The sequence below is a fragment of the Leucoraja erinacea genome, chromosome 8 (assembly GCF_028641065.1).
Source record: "Leucoraja erinacea ecotype New England chromosome 8, Leri_hhj_1, whole genome shotgun sequence".
Classification (NCBI taxonomy): domain Eukaryota; kingdom Metazoa; phylum Chordata; class Chondrichthyes; order Rajiformes; family Rajidae; genus Leucoraja; species Leucoraja erinaceus.
The window spans coordinates 28,123,960-28,140,494 of NC_073384.1; the positions used below are offsets into that span (position 1 = coordinate 28,123,960).

Below are 16,535 nucleotides of genomic sequence, written 5' to 3' on the forward strand. Positions count from 1 at the left end.
GGAGGGCAAACAGTCCATGGTTGGGGTGTGAGGGGTCTTTGATGATCTTCCCAGCCCGTCCCAGACAACATCGTTTTTTGGTGGAGGGCTGATCCATGGCAGGGTAGCGGGGCACCTGATGATGTGCTGCGCGGTTTTCACATAATTGCCTTAAAACTGTAGTGCTTTCCAATGTCCGCAGCAGTGCATCAGTCTGCTGTACCATACCGTGAAAGCAGGTGGTCAGGATACTCTCTATGGTACAGCGGTAAAAGTTGGTCAGGATCTGGGGGGACAGGTGGGCTTTCTTGAGCCTCCTCCCTGTACCTTTCCCTGGAGTTTTGTCACCGAGGCTAAGATATTATTAGTAACGAATGCAGTTTCACAAACTGGAGACAATCCTTTGCAAACTTTAATATCCCAGACCACAGTTTAGTTGGCAATGTCGGAAAATAAAAGGGTGAGGGAAGCAGAGTCAGTGGAGGTACCGGTCTGGAGGCTTGAAGTGGTGAATTCGGCGGAGCAAGTCTTTCTTTTGGAGAGCGCCGCTGCACCGCGGCTGGCTGCCGATAGCGGGGGGACGCGCGGGAGGCCGTGGGCGGAGAGAACATGACGCTCTTTGGCTACTGCCGAGTTCACTCCGGCGGCGCAGTGCGAGCTGTGACGGTGCCTGGATGTCGGAGGGAACCGGAGCGCGAGCGCGAGCGGGTGAGACGCGGGGCCGCGAGCGCGGGGTGACGGGGGCGCGCGGGCAGGTAAGACGGGGGTGATGGCTGCGGGGCGCCGATCCCCTCCCCCTCCTCTCTTGTGGGGGAAATAAATAAATGAACGCGACAGTGTTTTGTGTTTCCCATATTGAGCTGCGATTGGAAAGGGAATGGGCAATGGCACCGGACCGGTGATGATAGTGGGGATTAGAGAGACTCTGGGCCCTACCTGCCGGGCAACGGCCGCGGTTGCCCCCTGCCCCCTCCCCTGCCCCACCGGACCGCGGCTGCCCCCTCCCCTGCCCCGCCGGACCGCTGCTGCCCCCTCCCCTGTCCCACCGGGCCGCGGCTGCCCCCCTCCCCTCCCCTGTCCCACCGGGCCGCGGCTGCCCCCTCCCCTGCCCCGCCGGGCCGCGGCTGCCCCCTCCCCTGCCCTGCCCCACCGGGCCGCGGCTGCCCCCTCCCCTGCCCCGCCGGGCCGCGGCTGCCCCCTCCCTGCCCTGCCCCACCGGGCCGCGGCTGCCCCCTCCCCCCTGCCCCACCGGCAAAACATTACCGATGCTGGAAATCTGAGATGAACCTGGAAAATGTTGCAAACTTTCAGCCGGCCAGGCAACGTAGAATGGAATTTGATCTCAAATCTCAGTTCTGTTTCTTTTTTTACGGATGCTGCCCGACCCGTTGAGCGTTTTTCTTTTGGAGAATGTTTTTCTTTTGGGGGTTCGTTTTGTTGCCGTCTCTCAGGCTATTTCTGTCACGTTCTGACTCTCCCTCTACCTTTGATGCTGTGCCTTACCCCCCGCCCCCGCTCCCCGCTGCGCACGTCCCCGACCCGGAGCCTCATGCTCCTTCCGCCCTAGACACGAATACACTTAACCCCCACCCCTGCCATCCACCCAGTCCACAGGTGTATGTCCCACCCCTGCCCGTCCATGGCTACCTGCTTCAACTTCACCTCCCCCCCCCCCCCCCCCCCCCCCCCCCCCCTTGCGCAAGTGGAAATGAGTACACTGATGGAGGTGACAGTGACGCTTAGATGTGATTGGACACCTGCACGCAAGGAACAGAGAGGCATGACACGGTCCCAATCCGCTCCACCTACCTGCTGCTCCAGTCACCCTCGAATTTGTTCCTTACATGTTTTGTATTTCAATGGCATTAGGGTGTGCCCTAGTGGTCGACCGGTTGTGGAGTGTGGGACACACCTCCGCCTATGCCTGATGATTGTGAACAATGAACTGACAGCGGGTCAAATCTTGCTGTTTTATTTAAACTTCAGTGAAACTGGGCCCAGATTGAACTACTGGACTTCACATGTGGGAACTACCCCCTTTTTCCATCACTGTTCGTGGCTCATTTCCAGTGCCCACTTAATAAACGCTATGCCCTCACGCCCCAACACCGGAAATTGGAGGAACAGCACCTCATATTCCGCCTGGGCAGTTTGCATCCTGATGGCATTAACGTTGAATTCTCCCAAGTTTGCTAGCCCTTGCTGTCTCCTCCCCTTCCTTAACCCGCGAGCTGTCTCCTCCCATCCCCCCCGCCCTCGGGCTCCTCGTCCTCCCTTTTTCCTTCCTTCTCCCCCCCACCCCCCATCAGTCTGAAGAAGGGTTTTGGCCCGAAACAGCGCCTATTTCCTTCGCTCCATAGATGCTGCTGCACCCGCTGAGTTTCTCCAGCAATTTTGTGTACCTTATGCCCTCACTCCTCTCCTGTACTTTCTGGTGATTTTCTGTTTATATTGGGAAGTTTTGTTTTCATTGTTATTGACAGGTTTTTGGTTTTCTACCTTCTTAGCGTTGTAGATGTGACATCAGTGTATTGACAGTTAACTGTGCCTTGCAGTATTGTGCATAATTATGCCTTGAGATGGTACCTTTCTACGGTGATCTTATAACTTGTTGATGTGTAGGTTTTACTTTTGTGTTCTTTTGGCATCTCTACAAATTGCTCATTTAGTTTGTATTGCAGCCAACTGTATAGCACAACTGGGAAACCAGTCATGTCAACATAACTTGTTTATAGATCGTTATGTTGGTTGGAGAGAGTAAGTGCTGTTTCTTTCTGTTAGAAAGCAAAAAAGCTGCAAAGCCCCACTATCCCCATGTTAGGCAGCATCTGCAACAGAGAATCAGTTAATATTTATTATTTCCAGTATTTTTTGAGTTTATGCATTAAATTTGAGTTTTGCTGTTCAGATTTACAGATTTTTTTTAATTATGTGGGCTACTAGTGAATTTATAAGTAAATTCTTGCTCTGCTGCATCTGCTTTGGTCAGATAAAGCAATTGTGTCATTGTTGTGTACACCCCAATTCCATCAAACATTACAGAAATTAAAGAACATAGACACAAAATGCTGGAGTAACTCAGTGGGACAGGCAGCATCTCTAGAGAGAAGGAATGGGTGACGTTTCGAGTCGAGAAGAAGAAGGTTCTCGCTTTCCTTCTCTCCAGAGATGCTGCCTGTCCCACTGAGTTACTCCAGCATTTTGTGTCTACCTTCGATTTAAACCAGCATCTGCAGTTCTTTCCTACAGAAATTAAAGAATGTTCCTTTGCAAATTGTCATTTCATTTGTGATCTACTTTTAATGTGGATTAACACATTTGAGAATATCTAAAATGTCTATTAATTACATTTTAATTTATACCTAAAGTTTAGTTTTTTTTTTAGTTATTGGAAGAAATCAGAGAAATAATTCATTCATCTTATATTACTCTAGGTCTGCTGTAGAGTTGAGAATGGCATCTTTTTACCAACTTTAATTCATAGTTATATTGGTCGTATTGACATTGTATTTTGTTCTCTGGCCATTCCACTAGATCACATTGTGACCTTGCAATGCAGACTGACTGTAATATGAATTTGTGTTTATTATAACAGTGTAAACTGCTTCATGCAAAAAGTGCTGGGGTACAGGTGTTCAAGAAACAGCAGTTTATCAGCCTGCTGTAATGCAAAAATCTGAGCCGCGTACTTCAGAGCCGCGTAACACAATTCAAAAACCAGGTTCAAGTTCAAAAATAGTTTTAATTTTTCAATGGAACACAAAACCCAAACCTGATTCAAACAACCCAGTCAGGGATATGGATGGACTAACAAACAATTAAACATTGCTCCAGCCAGCCACGAACCGGGCCTTCGAACCAGAGACTCTAAAACCTGCCTAAAGAGATATAACCCTGAAACAAAATACCCGAAAACACTAAGGTCAGCCCTTATCCGTCCCAATTCAATATTTGTTAACAAGTAATGGTGAAAGTACACAAAGTTCTATGCCATGTGGCCAGGCCTTCCTCAGCTCACACCAGCAGTCTGCTCACAAGTCAGGGTCTACGAAGAAGAGAGAGAATCCGGGGAAACTTTGGAATTTAAGCTTCAGATGAGTCACCCGTCACCTGACACAGCTTGGCCAATCGGGTACAGGAGCCTTTAACCTCTTGATTCCAGACACACAGCCACGAGGCCTGTAGTCTTGCAGCTGCAAACTCCAGCTCATTAACCGCCGGTTCTTATTCTTCATACTCTGCAAAAATACCAAAGGATTATGATCCGTGAGTACGATGACAGGGACATTCGAGGAGCCAACATAAACCTTGAAATGATTCAGAGACATTAAAACAGCAAGGGTTTCTTTCTCAATGGTGGAGTACCACTTCTGATGACGATTAAACTCCTTAGTGAAGTACGAAACTGGATGCTCCACCCCATCAACCTCCACAGGCTCCTGCTCATGGTACTGCTTCATCATGTTGACATGACAGAGCTGAGTCTTACGCCTCCGATCAGGGGTACCAATAACGTAATCCCTCTCACTAACCTTCTTAACCACCTGATAGGGACCGCTATACCGAGCCTGCAGACTGGAACCAGGAATAGGCAATAACACCAGGACCTTGTCACCTGGAGAAAAATTCCTACTAGAAGCCTTCCTGTCGAACCAGTCCTTCATCCTAGACTGAGCAGAAGCAAGATTACCCATTGCCAGTTCGCATGCCCTCCTCAGTCTAGACCAAAAAGTACAGACGTGGTCTAAAATACTACTTTTTGTATCCTCCTGCAACCATTTCTCCTTCAGGACCCTCAACGGACCACGGACAGTATGCGCGAACACCAGGTCAGCAGGACTGAACCCTAAAGACTCCTGCACGACCTCACGCACCGCAAACATAACTAGATGAACCCCCTCATCCCAGTCTTTTTCAAACTCCAGGCAGTAAGTCCTCAACATAGATGTCAAAGTCTGGTGAAACCTCTCGAGAGCTCCCTGGCCCTCAGGATGATACGCACTTGAGTAACAATGCTTAATATCTAACAACTTCATTACCTGACCAAAAACCTTCGACATGAAGTTGGAACCTTGGTCACTCTGCACAACCTTGGGCAAACCAAACAACGAAAAAAACTTAGTGAGAGACTTCACAATGGTAGGGGCCGTAATTCTACGCAAAGGGACCACCTCCGGAAAGCGGGTAGACGCACACATAATTGTCAATAAAAACTTGTTGCCCACCCTTGTCCGAGGTTGAGGACCCACACAATCAACTAGAATCCATTCAAATGGCTCACCGACCACAGGGATTGGATATAAAGGCGCAGGAACAATCGATTGGTTTGGCTTTCCTGCCACCTGGCAAATGTGACAACACCTGCACTACTGTTTCATGTCCTTTTTCAACCCTGGCCAAAATAAATTCCGTAAGATACGGTCATACGTCTTATTGACCTCCAAATGTCCACCCAGAGGGCCATCATGAGCCAACCAGAGTATCTCGTCCCTATACCGACGAGGTATCACAATCTGATCAACCACGCTCCAATCATCATGCCCAGATATATCCAAGGGAGACCACTTTCGCATCAGTAAGCCATCCCTTAGAAAATACCCCTTTGCTGTGGAATCCATATCCCGCTCAGACACCGCGCAATCAAAAAATCAGATAAACCTGGATCAGTCTTTTGCTCCTCAACCAGCCGGTCACGTGACAGCGACACCGGCATATTTCCATACACTACCCCATCTTGAGATGTAGAAACACCCTTCACAACACAGGATCCATCATCCTGATCCCCAAAAATGCTCTCACTCAGGTCCACTACATCCTCAAACTTCGCCTGGCTCTTAGCCATAGCCCTCGTGACAGCACAAGCTGCGAAGACCCTCGGATGCTGCATAGCCAATCTATCAGGACTCTGCACCATCAGAACAGCCGTCACCTCAGGAGTAACTAAAACTCTACCTCCTGCCAAGTCATTCCCCAAAATCACAGAAACTCCCCCAACGGGAAAACACGGCCGTAACCCAACAGTCACCCGGCCTGAAACCAACTCGGACTCGAGACTCGCGGTATGCAAAGGCACTACCATGTCATCCATCCCGAATCCTACCACTGGGACACTTGACCCAACCAATGATTCCCCAGAAAACGGCAGTACACTATCCAATATAAAGGACTGAGTAGCACCAGTATCACGCAAGATGGACACTGGAACTCTTATCAACCCCATCCTCTAGAGAAACAAAACCATTCATGATGAACGCAGAATAATTCCTACACTCATCAGACTCAGGCACCTCGGGAACCACAGGTGTCTTCTGTGTACCCACCAAAGCCACAGGCTTTGCATCCTTCTTTTTCGACAAGGGACACAACTTTAACATGTGCCCTTTCCCTCTACAATAGTAGCACACAGGACCTTCCTTAGTCCTCAAATTTCCGTCAACCTTATCAGCTTGGACCTCTCCCTGTATCAACGTGCTGCCACTTGCAGGCACAGAAACAGCTTTGACACTGCCACCGGCGACACCACTACGATCAACCGGCCGTGCACCAAAACTATAGGATCGCCTAACAAAATCAGATTTATGAGTCAATACATACTCATCTGCCAACACCGCGGCCTTAGACACCTCATTCACCTTCTGCTCATTAAGGTAAACAGCAACCCTCTCTCAGGGAGACAGTTCTTAAAGTCTTCCATAATCATCAAGGCCCGCAGTAGCTCAAAATCCTTCACTCCTTGAGAAGCGCACCACCTGTCAAAATGTGCCTCCTTCTCCCTAGCAAACTCCACATAAGTCTTACTATCAAACTTCCTAAAGCGCCGGAACTTCTGCCGGTACGCCTCTGGAACTAATTCATAAGCCCTTAATACTGTAGAATTCACACACTCATAGTCCAGACTGCTTTCAACAGATAAAGACGAGTACACCTCCCGTGCTTTACCCACAAGGACACACTGCAATAGCAAGGTCGACACGTCCCTAGGCCACTTCAAGGACAAAGGCACCCGTTCAAACACTGAAATACTTGTCCACATCCTTCTCACGAAACGGGGGAACCAGGCAGATGTTCTTGCTCATATCAAATTCCAGTTCCCTAGAAGAAACCCAGGAATTATCTATTTCTTTTTCCCGCAGCTGAAATTCAGCCCTTTTGGTTTCCTCCTCAAGCTCAAGCCGTTTCATTTCAAGAACATGCATGAGCTCTTTCTCTTTTAACAAAGAGGCAATTCTCTGTGACTCAAGCTCCATCTCCTTCAGTTTAATGACGGCCTCCATGTTCTGAACTGGCTGAACAGAAGGTGGGGGACTGTCTGCACAGCCAGGCAAAACCCCACCCTCCACCAACGCAGCCCACAACTCCGATTTAATGGAGTGTTTCTTTGAATGCTTGTCAATAGGCACGGCATAGTTCTCAGCCAGCAAAATCAAATGCTCCTTCGTACATCTATCAAACAACTCCCGACTAGGAGCCTCAACAAACTCTTTCACCTTAAATTCCATCTCTAATGTAGCACCAAACCACCAGCTAAACCCTGGGCACCAATGCTACCACAAACAGGGAAGAAAAAATTCCCTCACAACACAGACTGCCTCAAAGCAGGGAAGAAAAAATCCCCTCACACACACACACACAGACTTCCTCAGTCACCAGAAGCCGACCCAAAAAAACCCCAAAACGTCTAGGGTCCTCAAAACTTAGGACGAGCCCCCATTTTGTTACGACTCCCGAATGCAGGTACTTCAGAACCGCGTAACATAATTGAAAAACCAGGTTCAAGTTCAAAAATAGTTTTAATTTTTCAATGGAACACAAAACCCAAACCTGATTCAAACAACCCAGTCAGGGATATGGATGGACTAACAAACAATTAAACAGTGCTCCAGCCAGCCACGTAATGGGCCGTCGAACCGGAGACTCTAAAACCTGCCTAAAGAGATATAACCCTGAAACAAAATACCCGAAAACACTAAGGTCAGCCCTTATCCGTCCCAATTCAATATTTATTAACAAGTAATGGTGAAAGTACACAAAGTTCTATGCATGTGGCCAGGCCTTCCTCAGCTCACACCAGCAGACCGCTCACAAGTCAGGGTCTACGAAGAAGAGAGAGAATCCGGGGAAACTCTGGTATTTAAGCTTCAGATGACTCACCCGTCACCTGACACAGCTTGGCCAATCGGGTACAGGAGCCTTTAACCCATTGATTCCAGACTCACAGCCACGAGGCCTGTACTCGGGAGAGAAACAGAGAAAGGTAAGTGCATAGCATTCACCAAGGGGGAGGGGGGGATCATCCAAAATCAGTACCCTGTTCATGCTTTCTCCCCATGTCCCTTGATTCTATTAGCCCTAAGAGCTATATCCAACTCTCTCTTGAAAACATCCAGTGAATTAGCCTCCACTGCCTTCTGTGGCAGAGAATTCCACAGATTCACAGCTCTCTGGGTAAATCGTCTTAAGTCCTAAATGGCCTACCCCTTATTCTTAAACTGTGACCCCTGGTTCTGGACTCCCCCAACATCGGGAATTTTTTTCCTGCATCTAGCCTGTCCAATCCCTTAAGAATTTTATGTTTCTATAAGATCCCCTCTCACCCTTCTAAATTCCAGTAAATATAAGCCCAGTCGACCCATTCTTTGCATTTCAGATGTGATGAATTGTCTGATGGATACCTTTAAAATTATGAAAGGATTTAATAGTGCAGATGTCGGCATGCTGTTTTTTAATTTGTAAATGAAATCATAACAATTATGTAAATATTATTATGGTCATTCATAAATGCAGTAGGGAACTACTTTATAGCAGTTAAATGTGGAATTCACAAGGAGTAGTTGAGCCAGATAGCGTTAATTACGGTTGACACGGTTGGACAAAAGTGTATGTGTAGTTTAAATGGCCTACTATTGTGTTATAAATACTATACAGTTTTTTAAAACTTAGACTTGTTAGTTCTTGTGAAAGTATTCCCACACTTCTGTAGATGTTCCAAGGGTTTTGACTTAGTAGTAAAGGATTGTGATATTTGTGAAAAAGCTATTAATCTGGTACGTTAGGGGCACCAGACTGGCAAGTTGCGAACTATTGAATGTTATTCCCATTTAATACACCACTATCCGTTTGAATTCACTTTTTTTCCCATGATGTTATGCAGTATTATAACGCCAGTGAATCCATTGAGTTTTACGGAAAAGTGGGTATCAGGTGAGCCAGAATCAGTGAGCTATCTGTTAAGCTGTTAAACAGTTGCATAGTGGATTATGAAATGTTGTGTGAGCTGAGAGAAATCTGCAAGACCTTTTTGATCTTCCAGTTGCTAGAGTTTCATGAATTTGCTGCAGAAACCTTGTCGAGTTTACATATTCGGTACAGTACACAGGAAGTGTAGAAAGTACATTTTATAATCTCAATTAAGCAGGCTGTTTTGTGGATGAGTTGAGAATCTTGTGGTTTTGGAACTTAACTGTGCACGTGGATAGTCTTGCATTCATACACCTGGCCTATGGTTTATATGTGACGTAATGGTTTTGTAGTCAGAAGCCGATTCATTCACTAGAGAAGGAAATCTCCTTCATTGTTGCAGGTGACTTCAATCACTCTAACCTGAAGACTGTACTCCCCAAATTCCACCAACATGTCTCCTTCCCCACTGGAGTAGACAAGACACTGGACAAAGTCTACACCAACATGGCTGAAGCTTACAGCCATCCCCCTCCCCCACCTTGGTCAGTCTGATCACGTCTCATTGTTCCTGCTCCCTAAGTACTCCCCACTTATCAGACGGGTTAAACCAACTGTGAGGACAGTTAAAGTCTGGTCAGAGGAAGCAGACTTCACACTTCAGCAGTGTTTTGGAAACACTGACTGGAAGGCGTTTGCAGGCCAGGCCACCCTTGACTCCTTCACGGACATTGATTCCTACACATCCTCTATTCCGGACTTTATAAACTCCACCATCAATAGTGTCACCTCCCTCAAACAGGTGACCATATTCCCGAATCAGAAGCCATGGATGAACAGCGAAGTCAGGCTACTGCTGAAAGCTCGGGACACCGCTTTCAGGTCAGGTGATGCTCGAGCCTACAGCTCATTAAGGGCTAACCTGAAGAGGGGCATCAAGAAGGCCAAGCACTGCCATAAGCTCAGGATTGAGGAGCACTTCAACAACAACTCCGACCCCCGACGCATGTGGCAAGGCATCCAGGCCATCACGGACTATAGACCCTCCCAACACCCCCCCACATCCAGCGACGCCTCCTTCCTTGAGGAGCTCAATCACTTCTATGGCCGCTTCGACAGGGACAATCTAGAGACAGCCATCAAGGCTGTGCTCCCTGCCGATCACCAACCCCTCACACTCGCCCCCTACGACGTATACGTGGCACTGAGTAGGACTAATGCACGTAAGGCTGCTGGCCCTGACGGCATCCCCGGGCGCGTGCTCAGGGCCTGTGCTGCGCAGCTGACAGACGTCTGGACTGACATCTTCAACCTGTCACTTGCCCAAGCAGTTGTCCCCACATGCCTTAAAACCACCTACATCGTGCCAGTGCCAAAACACTCCACTGAAGCAAGCCTCAACGACTTCCGCCCAGTTGTACTTACCCCCATCATCACCAAGTGCTTTGAGAGGCTGGTCCTGGCACACCTCAAAAGCTGCCTACCCCCCACACTGGATCCCTATCAGTTTGCCTACCGCAAGAACAGGAGTACGGAGGATGCCATCTCAACGGCACTTCACTCCCTCTCCCACCTCAACAACAGAGACACTTACGTAAGAATGCTGTTCATCGATTACAGCTCAGCACTCAACACCATTATACCATCTAAACTGATCACCAAACTCGGTAACCTGGGCATCGATCCCTCCCTCTGCAACTGGATACTGGACTTTCTAACCAACAGACCACAGTCTGTTAGGTTAGACAAGCACACCTCTTCAACCCTCACCCTGAACACTGGCGTTCCACAGGGCTGTGTGCTGAGCCCCCTCCTCCACTCCCTCTTCACCTATGACTGCACACCTGTACATGGTACTAACACCATCATCACGTATGCAGATGATACAACGGTGATTGGCCTCATCAGCAACAACGATGAGTCGGCCTACAGGGAGGAGGTCCAGCACTTAGCAGCATGGTGCGCTGACAACAACCTGGCCCTTAACTCCAAGAAGACCAAGAAGCTCATTGTAGACTTCAGGAAGTCCAGGGGCGGCACGCACACCCCCATCCACATTAACGGGACGGAGGTGGAACGTGTTTCTAGCTTCAGGTTCCTGGGTGTTAACATCTCCGATGACCTCTCTTGGACCCACAATACCTCAACTCTGATCAAGAAGGCTCACCAGCGTCTCTTCTTCCTGAGGAGACTGAAGAAGGTCCATCTGTCTCCTCAGATCCTGGTGAACTTCTACTGCTGCACCATCGAGAGCATCCTTACCAACTGCATCACAGTATGGTATGGCAACTGCTCTGTCTCCGACCGGAAGGCATTGCAGAGGGTGGTGAAAATTGCCCAACGCATCACCGGTTCCTCGCTCCCCTCCATTGAGTCTGTCCAAAGCAAGCGTTTTCTGCGGAGGGCGCTCAGCATCGCCAAGGACTGCTCTCACCCCAACCATGGACTGTTTACCCTCCTACCATCCGGGAGGCGCTACAGGTCTCTCCGTTGCCGGATCAGCAGGTCCAGGAACAGTTTCTTCCCGGCGGCTGTCACTCTACTCAACAACGTACCTCGGTGACTGCCAATCACCCCCCCCCCGGACACTCCTCCCACAGGGAAAACACTATGTCTGTATATATGCTAATGTAAATATTTATTTAAATCATATGCTATGTCGCTCTTCCAGGGAGATGCTAAATGCATTTCGTTGTCTCTGTACTGTACACTGACAATGACAATTAAAGTTGAATCTGAATCTGAATCTGTATGTGCAATCCTCTAGTTTTGGACAGTGATCATGATGTTCTGAAGAAGGGTCTCATCCCGAAACATCGCCTATTCCTTCGCTCCATAGATGCTGCCTCACCTGTTGAGTTTCTCCAGCATTTTTGTCTACCTTCGATTTTTCCAGCTTCTGCAGTTCTTTCTTAAACATGACTTTCTCATTTGTTTCTCTAACCAGAATGCAAGTGGATTAAGCTACACTGTATCTGCACAAATCTGATTAGACAGCATTTGGGAGTACTGTGCACCACACTGTATGAAAACTAAGTTAGTCTGAGGGTGAGTAGAGTGTTTTAATATTTTAAAAACATTTTGATTGTCAAGGCCTATATATTTGTAAATATTTCTGATACTTTGGACAATATCTGGCAACATACCCAAGCCAAATGTCAAAGCACTTCAGTGGGCCGAATTTACTCTTATTGCTGCAAGACCTCAATTACCTTAATGCTGTACCAATCAAGTTGGAGTTGAGATTGTGGTGAAAGTTGCTGTTCCCATAGTATGTAGGGAGTGGTGAGGATGTAGGGTTTATCGTCCCTAGAAACTTCAGGCGAATATCAAACTAGAAATTGTGGATTAACGTGTCAGTTTACCTTTGGATAATTACATATTGCATGAAATTGTAGTTGCAGGAAGTCCCCAGCTAACATCAGGGTTCTGCACCTGAGCACTGTTCATAACCCAAGCTGTTTGTAAATCAGAAACAAAATAAAAGTGTGTCATGTGGGTCACAGAAACTGCTGTGATGGAAGAGTGAGCAGGTGCAGGTTGGCTTCACTGACCCTGTGAGTGAGCGAGGGAATCTACTCAGTGCTTCCACCTCTGCTCGCTCTACCCAGCCTAAGAATTTTGTGGCTTGCGCTTGGTGGGTGTGAAGTGAAGTCACTTGGAAATGCCCCTTCCCAGTCGGCAGAGGATGCTTGCAACAATGACCATGTTTATCCCCATCCATATTGCTGGTCTCTCAAATGCTTGTTTGTGTAATGGACTAAATCACCCCCATGTTTTTGTTACATTGAGGCTTGAATTCCAAGATTTTTTTGGCTGACTTTCCATGTTCCATTTGTGTAAAATAAAATAGTATAGTGGTTAAGTTCATGGGCTAATATCTGAAGGATTGGACTTGTAATTTGAAGATATGAGTTCTTGACCCAAATTGGCAGCTGGATATTTTGCATTACTTTTCCCTGGCCACTGAACTGGTCTAATTGTTCAGGCAGTAAATTTGGGTAGTAATACTGATCTAACATACAGCCCTCGTATACCATAAAAGATTATTCAAACTCCATATTCAAACTCCTATTATCCCATTCAACCTTCTTTAGCATCTCTGCTTTTCAAGATTCAAGGTCACGGTCAGTTTATTGTCACATGTACCAGTGAAATTTGAGTTACCATACTGCCATACTAAGTGAAACGCAACAAGACACACAACCACATAAAAGTTACATAAACATCCATCACAGTGGATTCCACATTCCTCACTGTGATGGAAGGCAGTAAAGTTCAATCTTCTTCCTCTTTGTTCTCCCGTGGTCGCGGCAGTCAAACCATCCGCAGTCGATCAAAGTTCTCGTCGGGGTCATCGAAACTCCCACTTCGGGGCGGTTGAAATTCTCTCCGCGGCATGGAGCTCCCGAGTCAGCCTCTTCTTACCAGAGATCGCGGGCTTCACGATGTTAAAGTCCACAGGCCCCGCGGTAGGAGCTTCGATCCCCGGCAAAGGGATTGCAAGCTCTGCAATGTTAAAGTCCTGCGGACTCCTGTGGCTTGAAGCGCAGGACGGAGATACAATACGGAAAAAAAATTGCTCCTCTGTCAAAGTAAGAGATTGGAAAAAAGTTTCCCCCAACCCCACCCCCCACATAAAACAACCCAAGGAATACAAAAACATACTTTTAACACATACAAAAAGTAGAAAGGACAGAAAGACTGTTGGCGAGGCAGCCACTGCTGGTGGCGCAGGAGAGGCCGAACAGGCCAGTGGACAACAACCGCTAGTGTTTCAGGCTCATTTGCCAGACTCCACAATGGGCGGGTCCTGCCGCGCAAGTGGTCAGGGACAAGACATTGCCAGGGTGAAAGTGTGACGAATGCCCACTCGTCGCGGCAGTCCTGGGCACGGGTGATCCGCAATGCTTCACCCACTGGCGTGAGGTCGTCGGCCGACAGGTGTGGGTTTTCTCCTCTGGGCCACCGAATCGCCTGCTCTTGCGGTGTGAGTCCTCGATTCAGATTCAGATTCAGAAAACTTTATTGTCTGTCGTAACAGAAAATCTTCTTTGACGTGGCTCAACATACAGACAGGACAATGTACTGATAAGCAGTCATACAACACAGATTTCTGCGAGCACACACAGTGTGTATCGATCTTAAAAGCAAATATAAGATTATGACCTGGTTCTCCACCCAGTGGTCTGAGTCAAGCCTCCGAGGTCATCGCTTCGGGTGGAAGCACATGCGAGCCTCTATGGTGGTTGTTCGCAAAGGCGGAACGGTTTGCATTTTCTCAGCACCTTTTGAGCGAGAGAGAGAGAGAGACGGGGGCGTTTGTGGTGTGCGTGGTGCTGCAACCCCCATTGTTGTCGGTTATGGTTTAGTGAAGGTTTCTCTCAGGCTGATCCTGCCGGTAGCATATGCTTGTCTCAAAGATTAAGCCATGCATGTCTAAGTACACACGACTGGTACAGTCAAACTGCGAATGGCTCATTAAATCAGTTATGGTTCCTTTGATCGCTCACTTTCTTACTTAGATAATTGTGGTAATTCTAGAGCTAATACATGCTAACGAGCGCTGAGCCCATTGGAGATGATCAGACCAAAACCAATCCGGACTTGCCCGACAGCTTTGGTGACTCCAGATAACCTGGGGCCGATTGTTCATCCTCGTGACGGCGACAATACATTTTAATGTCTGCCCAATCAACTTTCAATGGTACTATCTGTGCGTACCATGGTTACCACAATTGGGCTTCGATTCCAGAGAAGGAGTCTGAGAAACGGCTACCACATCCAAGGAAGGTAGTAGGCGCGCAAATTACCCACTCCCGACTCGGGGAGGTAGTGACGAAAAATAAATAGTGGAACAACAATGGCAGATATTTCTGGGAATAATACAGAAGCTGTAGGATCAGTTCATTCCAAAGAGGAAGAAAGATTCCAACTGGAGTAAGGGGAGACCGTGGCTGACAAGGGACGTCAGGGACAGTATAAAGATAAAAGAGAAGAAGTACAACGTAGCAAAGATGAGCGGGAAGCAAGAGGATTGGGTAATGTTTAAAGAGCAACAGAAGAGAACTAAAGAGGAAATATGGGGAGAAAAGATGAGGTACGAAGGGACGCTAGCCAAGAATATAAAAAAGGATAGTAAAAGCTTCTTTTGATATGTGAAGAGGAAAAAATTAGTTAAGACCAAAGTTAAGACCCTTGAAGACTGAAAAAGGTGGGGAACAAGGAAATGGCAGATATGTTGAACAGGTACTTTGGATCTGTCTTCACTAAGGCGGACACAAAAAAACTTCCTGATATAGTAGTGGCCAGAGGATCTGGGGTGACGGAGGAACTGAAGGAAATCCACATTAGGCAGGAAATGGTGCTGGGTAGACTGATGGGACTGAAGGCTGATAAATCCCTAGGGCCTGATGGTCTGCATCCCAGGGTACTTAAGGAAGTGGCTCTAGAAATTGTGGACGCATTGGTGATAATTTTCCAATGTTCTATAGATTCAGGATCAGTTCCTGTGAATTGGAGGGTAGCTAATGTTATCCCACTTTTTAAGAAAGGCACGATAGAGAAAACAGAAATTATAGACCAGTTAGCCTGACATCAGTGGTGGGGAAGATGCTGGAGTCAATTATATAAGATGAAATAGCGACACATTTGGATAGCAGTCACAGGATTAGTCCGAGTCAGCATGGATTTACAAAGGGGAAATCATGCTTGACTAATCTTCTGGAATCTTTTGAGGATGTAACTAGGAAAATGGACAAGGGAGAGCCAGTGGATCTAGTATACCTGGACTTTCAGGAAGCATTTGATAAGGTCCCACATAGGAGATTAGTGGGCAAAATGAGAGCACATGGTATTGGGGGTAGGGTACTGACATGGATAGAAAATTGGTTTGCAGACAGGAAACAAAGAGTTGGGATTAACGGGTGCCTTTCAGAATGGCAGGCAGTGACTAGTGGGGTACCGCAAGGCTCAGTGCTGGGACCGCAGCTATTTACAATATTCATCAATGATTTAGATGAAGGGATTCAAAGTAACATTTGAATACGGTTAAATACGGTTCACCAGACTGATTCCTGGGATGTCAGGACTGTCTTATGAAGAAAGACTGGATAGACTTGGTTTATACTCTCTAGAATTTAGAAGATTGAGAGGGGATCTTGTAGAAACTTACAAAATTCTTAAGGGGTTGGACAGGCTAGATGCAGGAAGATTGTTCCCGATGTTAGGGAAGTCCAGGACAAGGGGTCACAGCTTAAGGATAAAGGGGAAATCCTTTAAAACCGAGATGAGAATAACTTTTTTCACACAGAGAGTGGTGAATCTCTGGAACTCTCTGCCACAGAGGGTAGTTGAGGCCAGTTCATTGGCTATATTTA

General features: G+C 47.3%; 1 protein-coding gene across 4 annotated transcripts in view; it reads left to right on the forward strand.

Moving 5' to 3' along the window:
- The first annotated feature begins 558 nt into the window (after positions 1-558).
- The window catches only part of cnsta (consortin, connexin sorting protein a), a 60,733-nt gene continuing 44,756 nt past the window's right edge, over positions 559-16,535 (forward strand). For 2 of the 4 annotated variants that reach the window (XM_055639283.1, XM_055639287.1), the window contains exon 1: positions 559-687. The gene's annotated coding sequence lies outside the window, so the exon portion shown is untranslated. Of the gene's footprint in view, positions 735-12,102; positions 12,205-16,535 lie in introns of those variants that run through there. The other 2 variants (XM_055639284.1, XM_055639286.1) reach the window with 2 other exon arrangements.